Source organism: Chiloscyllium plagiosum, unplaced genomic scaffold, assembly GCF_037043375.1.
Source record: "Chiloscyllium plagiosum isolate Xiang-an unplaced genomic scaffold, Cpla_swu_hap1 HiC_scaffold_12, whole genome shotgun sequence".
NCBI classification, from domain to species: Eukaryota; Metazoa; Chordata; class Chondrichthyes; order Orectolobiformes; family Hemiscylliidae; genus Chiloscyllium; species Chiloscyllium plagiosum.
Genome location: NW_028270150.1, coordinates 34,342,963 through 34,353,173, shown reverse-complemented (window position 1 = coordinate 34,353,173; position 10,211 = coordinate 34,342,963). Strand labels below are relative to the sequence as shown.

The 10,211-nt window shown below is 41.0% G+C and overlaps 1 pseudogene; it reads right to left on the bottom strand.

The window, feature by feature from the left end:
• Positions 1-2,851: 2,851 nt before the first annotated feature.
• On the bottom strand, positions 2,852-3,739 carry LOC122555526 (trafficking protein particle complex subunit 4 pseudogene; annotated as a pseudogene).
• Between the last annotated feature and the right edge of the window lie 6,472 nt (positions 3,740-10,211).

The window sequence follows — 10,211 nt, the reverse complement described above, 5'->3', positions numbered from 1 at the left end:
TAACTAAATCAATGTGCTGGGTTACCATTGGCTGGAACATCACCTGGAACAACCATATAAAAACTGTGGCTACAAAAGCAAGTCAGATGCTGGGAACTCTTGACAAGTTATTTACATCCTGTCTCCTCAAACGGGGTCATCCACAAACCACAAGTCAAGAGTGTGGCTGAATAGTCTGCAGTTGCCTGTTTTGACCCCTCTGATAGACCCAACAATCCCTAACACTGCCAGACCTAATATATTCTGAGTAATCCCGAATGGAGGATGGGAAAATTTTCTGGCTGTAACAGCTACTCCTTTATTGAGGTATTTTAGGTTTTGGAGGTGAATTCCTCGAATTCCAGGAGCAGCAATTACTGATTTATATACTGCCGCATTGTTTGGCACTTTGGAGAAAAAAAAGTCAAAACAACAGCAGTTTTAAAAGAGAGAGGAACAGACAAAGGAAATACATGGTGAGGTCAGTGCGGGAGAGAGAGGGGGATCTCATGGACATTTACGTATGAGGAGAAATTGATTAGGTTAGGATTGTCTTCACTGGATGAATGGGGTGGGATCTCATGGACACATAAAATACTAATAGGACTAGACAGTGTAGATGCAGGGAGGATGTTCCCGGTGGTGGATGTATCCAGAACCAGGGGTCACAGTCTGAGAATTCCGGGTGGACCATTTAAGATGGAGATGAGGAGCCATTTCTTCACCCAAAGAGTATCGAGTTTGTGGAATTCATTACCTCAGGAAGTAGTTGATGCCAAAACATTGTATTTATTCAAGAGGCAGCTAGATATAGCACTTGGGGCAAATGGGGTCAAAGGCTATGGGGACAAAGCAGGATTATGCTATAGAGTTGAAATATCAGCCATGATCATGTGGAGCATGCTTGAAGGGCTGAATGGCCTCCTCCTGCTCCAATCTTCTATGTTTTTATGTTTTTGTAACAGATGTAGTAGTGACCGAGAGCGGGAACTACTAATGATTGGGAGAGCCAATGAATAATACTTAGAGATAATGGCACAGTGATCTGGAGAGTGGGCAATCAGTGATCAAGGTGAGAGCAGTGATTGCATGAACCTTTCATTAATCTGATGGTGTAAACTTATTCAGTTCTAATGACTTGAAGATTCCAATCCATGCTGAACTGGTTTGGAAGCTCCACAGACTAGAAGTCATTTCTGTTGAATTTAATTGGTTCCCCTATGTGAACTCTTGATTCTCCTTCAAGGAGAAACTTTACTGAATGCCTGATTCTTCTGAACAATGAACTTGAACCTCATAATCTGAAGTCAAAATGAAGTTAATTGGCTTGAGGTGTTTCCTCTGTCTGTTATAAACTCAACAGTATAAGACTTTTATTCATTAACACTCAGGGGCTCTCCTAAGTACTTGATTGCAGTCACATATAGGCTTAAAAACGATGCATTTAATACATTGTCTAAATGACTTTCTGAGATTTTTGGAAAAAACAGTGCTGACACAGAACATAACAAAATCTATCCATTTTACTTTATATCCACTGTTCCCTGCATTTCCCAATCACTGCACCCCCATCCTCCTAATCATTGTTCCCTTTCCCAATTACTTCTCTCTCCACACTTTACTGTACCCTCTCCCAGTCTTAGTTCTCTTCCTCTCCCGGTCATTAAGCCCTCTCTCCTGATCACTGTTCTCTCACAATCATTGCTTCCCCACCTCCCTACCACCATCAAAAATAAACCTCTCTCTCTCACAATCACTACTCACTTCATTACTCATCATTTTCCCTATCCTCTATCAAGCGCTACTAGTTCCCTCTCCTGATTACTGCTCCTTCCCCAGTTACTGGCTCCCTCTTAGATCACTGTTTACCCTCTCTCTTGATCAGTAACTCCTCCCTTTCCCAATCACTGTTCCCTCCATCTCACAAATAGTACCTCCTCCTTGTCCCCATCACTTCTTCCCATTTACTGATTCTCCCTGTTTGAGTTTTCCCTGCTTTTTCTGATTACTGTTATTCTTCCGTCTCCCAGTTGTGTTCAGTGTCTTTCTCTCTCACACTCAATTCTTATGGCTGCTGTCCACCCTTTCTTCTCCCTTACATCTCCCTTTCCTGGTCCACTCCCTTCCATTCAATCACACCCCCTGCTCTCCCAGAAACTGTCTGAGAACTACTACCTGTGACCTGAAAATGTAATCCTTTTCTCCAGCTTTGCCTTGGATTGTTTGCCGCTCGTCGATTTTATATATTTCATATGAGGTATTAAGGCCATCTTTTTATTTGTTTGTTTCTTCATGGGATGGGGGGATTCTGGCTAGGCCGTCTTTGTCTGGTTGCCCTTCAGAAGTTTGAGGTGAGCCACCATCTTGAACCATGTAGGTCCACCCATGGTTCTGTTAAGAAGGAAGTTCCAGGATTTTGATGTATGACAGCAAAGGAATGGTGATATCGTTCCTAGAATCATAGAATCCCTACAGGCCATCAAGCCCATCGATTTACACCGATATTCTGAAGAACATCCCACCCACACCTTGGCCAGCCACTCTCCCCCCCCATCCCGATAACCCCACATTTTCTATGGCTAATCTACCTAGCCTACACATCCCTGCACACTATGGGTAATTTAGTCCACCTAACCAGCGCATCTTTGGACAGTGGGAGGAAACTGGAGCACCCGTTGGAAACGCATGCAAACACGGGGAGAATGTGCAAACTCCAAACAGTCACCTATGGTTAGAATCGCATTCAGGTCCCTGGCATTGCGAGGCAGTAGTGCTAACCACTGTGCCACCCTTTTTTTTAGAAAACAAATCACATACATGCATATCCCGGGTCCATATCCATATTACACTTTCCTTGCAGGTAGGTTTCTGGTCAATTATTTTCTACATTTGCAAAAACTTTGAACATGAACAAAATATATACATATCTATCATGTGTACCAAACAATCTGAAGGCTAGACAGACGCCCAGATGAGACCAAGATCCTGGTCCAAAAGTTCCAGCGTTTTCTGCTATCTCCAAAGACACTTTCAAATTCTGTTCAAAGAGATCAGATTGGCACTTTAAGAGAGTAAAATGAATTTTTAAGAGCAAAGTCTGAATTAATTTCATAAATCTTCTGTAGGAGGGAATCAATTCCAGCTTGTTGAGGATCTGCCGACCCAATGAATTCAATTTCTGTCTGTGTTTGGAAACAATGTAGTCTGGAATGTCTGTTTCCAGCACTTCAATCCCAGAACTTCCCGATGCAGGTGAAAACTGGGAGCCAACTGCAAACAGCAAGTGAAACATGGAGGCCCAACATTCATTTCTCATTCTATGTTAGAAAAGGACATCCAAAGCAAATTGACAAAGGGTAGTTGAAAGAGACATTCAGATATTCCAGTATATCCCTGTTATCAGCCATGTATTTCGCATTTACATAAAATCCATTAACTGAAAGTACATCATATTCAATTTTGATGCTGTTTCTCTGATGGAAGGACACCACAATGCATTCCTTGAATACATTGAGAGGGTAGCTAAAGGTCTTTTTGCCAAGTCTTGATAGTGCGTAACTTGGTGGTCTTCCTATACATTTGTTGCGCTTGGGTCTCTGAGTAGTAGAAGATGCAGTGGGGAGGAGTCTCGGTGAGTTTCTATAGTGTATATTTTGCACCAGTCATGGAGGAGTGAATGTTTAAAGCGGTAGATGAGATAAAAGGCTGCTTCACCTTGGCTGGTATTGAGTTTCTTGAGTTTTGTTGGAGCTACACTCATCCAACAAGGAGATGGTACATCTATTACAATATGGTAAAAATATGCAAGCTAGAACTGATTTAAAAAATGACATTATAATTCTGCTCTATATTAAAATGTATTTTAAATAGATGAAGCAGTATCAACCTTTTTGAATAAGAAGTACTTTGAAAGGCCTGCGAAGGATTCATTTCCACCTGCACTTGATACTAGAGGAAGTAAATTCATGCAAAATAGTAAGTACAGACAAGATCTTTTGGGCTAAAATAAATCAAGGCTTCTTTTATATTTTTAGTTCAAGCTTTTCTTCCTGAATTAACTCATTTTTTTGAAGCTGACTGCATGTTGAGTTTGACATATTGTACCCGATTCTGTTCAGCTTTATCTCCTCTCAGTCATTCGTGTGTAACAAGATTAATGTATAATTAAAGTATGGAAATAAGTCTCTATACAAATTCTCAATAATAGATTTATAGGCTGCTAATCTACCTCTTTGGCCACATTGTGAATGCACATCCCAAAACTTTACGTTGCTGAGATATTTTTTGTACAAAGTTCCTACTGAGAAAAGTGGGACAAATAGATCACAGTGAGGCTGGTGTAGCCCACAGCCTCGACATGGTGACTTTCAAGGGGAAGAATGACCTTAGAAGAGGAGAGAGGTTGAAAAAGTATCTCAGCCCAATAAAACCCAAATGTGTTATATCAATAAACTAATAAGAACAATGAAATTGTTATTAATAAGATTGGAGGGAAAAGATATTGCTGACAAACCTCCTTTACAATTATGTAAACAAAATAAAAGTAGAAAACTTTATGATTTTGCTTGCTTGACCTTCTAAAAATCTTTTAACTAAATTCCAGTTGCAATACATCTAATGGAACTAAGATCACAAGATTTAGGAGAGCACTTCAAATAATGAAATGAAAGCTAAAAGCAGATTTCTAGTCACATTTCTAAAATAACTCTAACTCAGCTCAAAAGCAAAATACTGCAGCTGCTGTTATGGGCCAGGCCAAACCCCCTCACAACATTTCAAGAAAGTAGCCTATACTCTAAGTTTGCTAGTTCTTTTTAAGCAGATGGAAAGCGGAAATTCCAGGAGTGATGCAACTGCTCAAACCAGCTAGTTTTAAACAAAACAGAATTTATTTACAAGATTACTGAATGAAACACAAACAAAAGAGTACAGAATACAGAATAACTTAACCTATCCAAAAACCCAATAGATTGTCCCAATTTAATGATGCTGTTTCAAATACTTGCAACAATCCTCATAAACACTGCTAAGCACAAAAGGTAAAATAAAATATAGAGACTTATAGGAGTGATGTCAGGGAAGGTCACCATGCACCTGCCTCTTTGGGTTCAGCAGCTTCACAGTGAACAGTCAGACTGCCAAAACCAAACCAAACCAGAGGAGCTGGGAAAACTGGCCACTCCCCTTTCATTGCACAAGGGCTTTTTTTAAAACTTGAAAACTTTTTGTCTGTGGCAGTATCTTTTAGCTATAATCAAATTGTCTCTAAAACCCATCAAACCTAGACTTTTGCTCTTATGATCGCTCTGAAAAAAAAAGCCAAGGACAGCATAACCTTGTTAAAGAAGCAGCATTGTCACACTGCTGAAAAACTGAAATAAAAATGGGAAATGCTGAGAAACCCTGACAGATCAGGCAGCATCTGTGGAGCAAGAAACAGAAGTAATCTTTCAGTTTGGTAACCTTTCATCTAACAAAAGATTAATGACATGAAACTGTATGTCTTTTCACAAATGCTGTCATATCTGCTGAAAAATTTCAGGTTTCTGTTTTTACGTTGTCAAATGATTCTGCTGGAATGCTTTTCTGACCCCTTATCTTAATGTCAACTTGGAGCGGGGTGAAGTCTCATATGGTTCATTGCATGTAACCCCAATTGTCTGTAATCTGTAAACCCATCAAGATTGTTTACAAAAGAAAACAAATCAAAACCTATAAAGCTGGAGAATGAAGCTGAACAGTTGTATCGAGCAAATTTAACATTGATAAATAGGATTATTTCACATTGACCTTGTGAAATAAGACTCAGAAAGGGAGCCAGATGGCAAACTCAGCCGTTATAATGTCTATATTTTGTATAATGTGTTGAAGCAACTTAAAAAGCAAATTAAATTCTAGGAAATACATGCATAAAATACCTGGAAATTATGCTATGGTGCAATGATCAGATTCCACTTGTGTTCAATCTGTTTCCTACACTATATAAAAAAAAATTGAATGAATTTGTAGAAAAGAATTGGAAAGCTGACCCCAAACCTAATAAGAAGCATGACAGAGAAAGAACAGAGGAATGTTTTTTTCAGTCTTTGATGTTTTGTTTAGTGATTTAGACAGGAGTGCAGAATGATCGAAACTTTTCATTGTTTATTATCACTGTTGTTTTTCTGATGTTAGGACTGAAATTCCTATCTGTGGTGAATTGGTTGAAAAATTGATTTTAGGAAATCAAATTTGCTCTTTAACATCACTTATACTACTGTCATTGTTCTTATTTATTCAGAAATAAATCAACAAACATCATCAAACAATGTTTGATGCTAATTAACACCTTCTCAAAGGGCAATCTTTGAAACACGAATTTTCAAAACTTGACCATACATTAAGAACTGAGCACTTTATACTAAAAAATTGAGAAACTCATCTCTAGCGTTGGGGCCTGCCATTGTTGTTCCAGCAGCAGGAAGTGCAGGAGAGTCGCGCAGGAGGCTGTCAGAGAGGTCACAAGGTTACTACATATTTGGGCGGTTGCTTTACCTGAAACACTACTCGGGTAGTGTCTCCCACCTATCCTCCTCTTCTAACCAAAAAAATAGTTCTGTGCGTCAGTGGATAAGGTGATATTTGTTTTCTTTCAAGTATCATTTTTGCAGCGGTCTATTTGGGAATTTAGAATAGCAGGAATGGAGGTTAGGGCAGTTGAATGTTCCTCCTTTAGTATGTGGGATGTAAGGGTCACCTCTAGTGTCTCTGCTGACTTCGTTTGTGGGAAGTGCACTCAACTCCAGCTCCTCGAGAACCGTGATAGGAAACTGGAGCTGGATGAACTTCGGATCAATTGGGAGGCGGAGGGGGTTATTAAGAGGAATTACAGGGAGGTAGTTACTCCACAGTCATGTGAAGAAGGTAGATGGGTTACCGTCAGGGGTAGGAAAGGGAACCAGCAGGCAGTGCAGGGATCTCCTGTGGTGGTTCCCCCAACAACAAATATCCCATTTTGAATACTGTTGGGGGGTCGACTTACCAGGAGTAAGCAATGGGGAACAGAGTCTGTCCCTGCTGTTCAGAGGGGAAGGGGGAAGAGGAGCAGAGCTTTGGTCGTTGGGGACTCCATAGTTAGGGAGACAGATAGAAGGTTTTGTAGGAACAAGAGAAACTCATGATTGGTGTGTTGTCTCCCAGGTGCCAGGGTTCGTGATGCCTCTGATCATGCTTTTGGGATCTTTGAGGGAGAGGGGGAGCAGCCCAAGTCATGGTCCACATAGGCACCAATGACATAGGTAGGAAGAAAGATGGGGATCTAAGGCAGAAATTCAGGGAGCAGGGTTGGAAGCTTAGAGCTAGAACAAACAGAGTTGTTACCTCTGGTTTGTTGGTTGTGCCACATGCTAGTGAAGCAAGGTACAGGGAGAGCGAGGAGCTGAACATGCGGCTACACAGATGGGTCAGGGGGGAGGGTTTTGGATTCTTGGATAATTGGAATTCTTTCTGGGGAAGGTGGGATCTCTATAAACAGGATGGTCATCACCTGAACCAGAGGGATGCCAATACCTTGGGAGGGAGATTTGCTAATGCTCTTTGGAGGGATTTAAACTAATGCAGCAGGGAATGGGAACCTGAATTGTCGATCCAGTGTACAGGAGGTTGAGGGCGGTGAAGTCAGGGATAGGTTTACAAGGTCGCGAGAGGGCACCGGCAATCAGGTTGTTGGTTTGAAATGTGTGTACTTCAATGCCAGGAGTATCCGGAATAAGGTGGGTGAACTTGCAGCATGGGTTGGTGCCTGGGATTTCAATGTTGTGGTCATTTCAAAGACATAGCTAATGGAGGGACAGGAATGGTTTTTGCAGATTCCAGGATTTAGATGTTTCACAAAAACAGAAATGATGGTAAAAAGGGAGGGGGGAGGGTTGGGGGGTTGGGGGGCGATTGTGGGGACACTGTTAATCAAGAATAGTATTACAGCAGCTAAGATAACATAACGTTTGAGGATTCATCCACTGAGGTTGTTTGGGCTGACATTAGAAACAGGAAAGGAGAGGTAACCCTGTTCGGAGTTTTCTATAGGCTTCCACATTGTTCCAGGGGTGTAGAGGAAAGGATAGCAAAGATGATTCTTGATAGGAGTGAGAGTAACAGGGTAGTTGTTATGCGGGACTTTAACTTCCCCAATATTGATTGGGAATACTATAGTTCAAGTAGTTTAGATAGGTCAGTTTTTGTTCAATGTGTGCAGGAGAGTTTTTGGACACAGTATGGAGACAGGCCAACAAGGGGCGATGCCCTTTTGGATTTGGCACTGGGGAATGAACCCTGTCAGGTGTTAGATTTGGAGATAGATGAGCACATTGACGACAGTGACCATAATTCGGTTATGTTTACAATAGCAATGGTCAGGGATAGGTATATACTGCAGGGAAAGAGGTCTAACTGGGGAAAGACAATTTTGATGTGATTATGCAAGACTTAGAATGCAAAGGATGAGGAAGGAAACTTCAGGGGATGAACACACTTGAAACCTGGAGCCTATTCAAGGAACAGCTACTTTGGGTCCTTGATAAGTATATACCGATCAGGCAGGAACGTAATTGTCAAGAGAGGGAGCCATCGTTTATGAAAGAGATTGAAGCTCTTGTCAAGAGGAGGAAGAAGGTTTATGTGAGGACGAGGCGTGAAGACTCAGGGGCTTGAGAGTTATAAGTTAGCCAGGAAACATCTGAAGAGAGGACTAAGAAGAACTAGGAGGGGACATGAGAGGTTGTTCGCGGTTAGGATCAAGAAAAACCCTAAGGCCTTCTATAGGTATATCAGGAATAAAAGAATGTCTAGAATAAGATTAAGACCAGTCAAAGATAGTAGTGTGAATCTGTGTGTGGAATCTGAGGTCATAGGGGAAGCGCTTAATGAAAACTTTTCAACAGTATTCTCATTGGAAAAGGGCAATGTTAGTGAGAATACTGTGAATCAGGCTGCTAGATTAGATGGGATTGAGGTTGACAAAGAGGAAGTTTAACTAATTTTGGAAGATCTGAAAAAAATAAGATCTCTGGGCTGGATGGGATTTATCCTCAGATTCTCTGGGAAGCCAGGGAGGAGACTGCAGAGCCTTTGGCTTTGATCTTTATGTCATCATTGTCGACAAGAATAGTACCAGAAGACTGGAGGATAGCAAATGTTGTCCCCTTGTTTAAGAAGGGGAGTTGGGACAACCCTGGTGTTTATAGGCCAGTGAGCCTTACTTTGATTGAGAATAAGGTGTTGGAAAAGGTTAGAAAAGATAGGATTTATAATCGTCGAGGAAGGAATAATTTGATTAGGGATAGTCAACACGGTTTTGTGAATGGTAGGTCGTGCCTCACTAACCATTTGAGTTCTTCGAGAAGGTGACAAAGCAGGTGGATGAAGATAAAGTGGTTGATGTGCTATATATGGACTTCAATAAGGTGTTTGATAAGGTTCCACACTTTAGGCTATTGTACAAAATATGGACTTTCGGGATTGAAGGTGATTTAGCAGTTTGGATCAGAAATTGGTGAACTGAAAGAAGACAGAGGGTGGTGGTTGATGGGAAATGCTCATCCTGGAGTTCAGTTACCAGTGGTGTGCCACAAGGATCTGTTTTGTCATTTTTATAAATGGGCATCAGACTATTTTCACAGGTTAGCACAATATCGAAGGCCAAAGGGCCTGAACTGCACTGTAACATTCTATGTACTATGTTCTCTGTTCACTTCATGAAGCTTAAAAGTTTGAAATAATAAAGTAAGTGCAGAAAACCCTTTTGCCTGAGAGAGAGAGCCACTAAATATGAATATGTAGATCAAATAACTTCCAAAAGAATGGAGAAACGTGATAATGCAGATGGTTATTAGGCCCAAGAGAAGTGGGCAAATCAGCCAGCTGAACCTGCTTTGCCTTTCTTTGAATTAATTCAGAGACCCACAGAATTTGAATTTTAAATAATGGAATTAAAGGTCTAATGATAACCACAAAATCACCACCAATTATCGGAAAAGCTCATCTGGTTCATTCATGTCCTTTAGCGAAGGAAACTGATCTGGTCTTCATGTGACTCCAAACACACATCAATGTGGCTGACTCTTACCTGCCCTCTGGGCAACTAGGATGGGCATTAAATGCTGGTCTAGCCACCAATGCCCAGATCCGTGAATGAATAAATAAAATATCATGGCTGATCTAATTGTAACACCAAATTCAACTTCCTGCCTATCCCT